This window comes from Carlito syrichta, unplaced genomic scaffold (genome assembly GCF_000164805.1).
Source record: "Carlito syrichta isolate Samal-C Ts95f unplaced genomic scaffold, Tarsius_syrichta-2.0.1 Scaffold287934, whole genome shotgun sequence".
Taxonomy (NCBI): Eukaryota; Metazoa; Chordata; class Mammalia; order Primates; family Tarsiidae; genus Carlito; species Carlito syrichta.
The window spans coordinates 8,700-9,243 of record NW_007232030.1 but is presented as its reverse complement, the minus strand read 5'-3'; the positions used below and the strand labels follow the sequence as shown (position 1 = coordinate 9,243).

The 544-nt window shown below is 64.2% G+C and overlaps 1 protein-coding gene across 1 annotated transcript in view; it reads right to left on the bottom strand.

Moving 5' to 3' along the window:
- LOC103255197 (ubiquitin-conjugating enzyme E2 N) overlaps positions 1-544 on the bottom strand; it is a 29,794-nt gene that overhangs the window by 29,090 nt on the left and 160 nt on the right. The window lies entirely within an intron of this gene.

Below are 544 nucleotides of genomic sequence, written 5' to 3'. Positions count from 1 at the left end.
TGCAGGAGCCTGCTCCGACTCACGTGCCTCCCCAGTCCCGCCCCTCCCTACGCTGTCCCGCCCTCGCCGGGGGAGGGGTGTTGCAACATAACAAAAGCGCGGCTCTAGCGCAGCCTATTCATTCATTCGTCCGTTTGTTCGTACATTCTGCCCCTCCGGTATTTTGCGCTGCCGGGACTGGGACTTTGCGGGGGCGCGGGCTGCGGCGATCGGGGCTGCGCGATGGGGAGCGGGGTGGCCACTCCTTAAGTCCCATCTCCGCCCCCGGGGTAACGACGCAACATAGGAGCGGCTCCGACGCAGTCCATTCTTGCATGCGTTCATTCATTCACTCGTTCATTCATTCAGCCTGGCCTGCGTCGCGCGGCGGCAGGGCGCCGATATGCCCCACCCTTCCTCCACCTGAGCGCAAGGCCAGAGATCCGCAGCCAACCGTCTAGCTGGGGGTCTCCCCTAATCACCTTGGCTGGGAGTCCTAGTGTTCCAATGTCCTCCCAGCGGGTCCTCCATCTCATCCGGGACCCGAGGGGGCTTCAGGGACAGG